This window comes from Pundamilia nyererei, unplaced genomic scaffold, assembly GCF_000239375.1.
Source record: "Pundamilia nyererei isolate P.nyererei 1_Seehausen unplaced genomic scaffold, PunNye1.0 scaffold00187, whole genome shotgun sequence".
In the NCBI taxonomy this organism is placed as follows: Eukaryota; Metazoa; Chordata; class Actinopteri; order Cichliformes; family Cichlidae; genus Pundamilia; species Pundamilia nyererei.
This window is the reverse complement of record NW_005187588.1, coordinates 116,280-117,210: the sequence shown is the minus strand read 5'-3', so window position 1 is coordinate 117,210 and position 931 is coordinate 116,280.

Below are 931 nucleotides of genomic sequence, written 5' to 3'. Positions count from 1 at the left end.
ATTTGTACCGTAAAACAACAGTGTTATCATGAGAACACTTCCTGTACCATATTATATGTACTCCAATGGTCATTTTGCAGTCGCAATACAGAGTGATGTTGTCTCCAGGTTGGGCTGTCACTTCCAGTACTGATACAGAAATTCCATTTTGACTGCAGGAAACAACTCCTACAAAACAATAGAATTATATGTAAATGTGACAAATAACATAAAACACTGAAAGTCTGTTGATTAAAAGATTGTGACTTCAATGCCAAAATTACCTAAAAGAACAAGAAGAATAACATGCAATCCATCCATTAGTGAAGACCATGGGGAGTTGAAAGACAGCCTCTGAAGCACACAGATATGATGTATGTACAGTTTTCCAGGAAATGTAGTTGATTGGCTAGTTACCAGGTGGTTTATATTGAGGCTGCTGTGCACAATGACTGTGGAGACTGTGACTTTATAGTTAACAGTTAACATTAACTTAGTTAGTGGTACAGCCAGTGGCCTACATTGGCTATGCCACATGGTAAATACATATATTTAACTGATTAGTTAAGAGGAGCACTTTTCTACTCTAATTGAGCACTCAAATAGCTTATATAACATGCATCATTCACTAAGTTCTTTCGATCTAACATTCAAATATTCTGTTGTCTGTGGATTTAGGGGTTTTGTCATGTCAACAAACATATTTTAAGTGTAAAAAAGCAACGAGGCAACGCCTTCACTGACTGGGGGATAGGACAGGGAGAAAGAAAGAATGAACGAAAGAGAGGGAGAGAAAGACAAAATAGAGGGGAGAGAGAAAAAAGAAAAACAAACAAACAAAAAAGAAAAAAACAAACAAAAAAACCAACTGGATCACCTGTCGAGAGAAGAAAAAAAAACTTCTTATGTGATGAGAAAGAAATTATTTTACCTCTCATCACTGCTTTCCCTG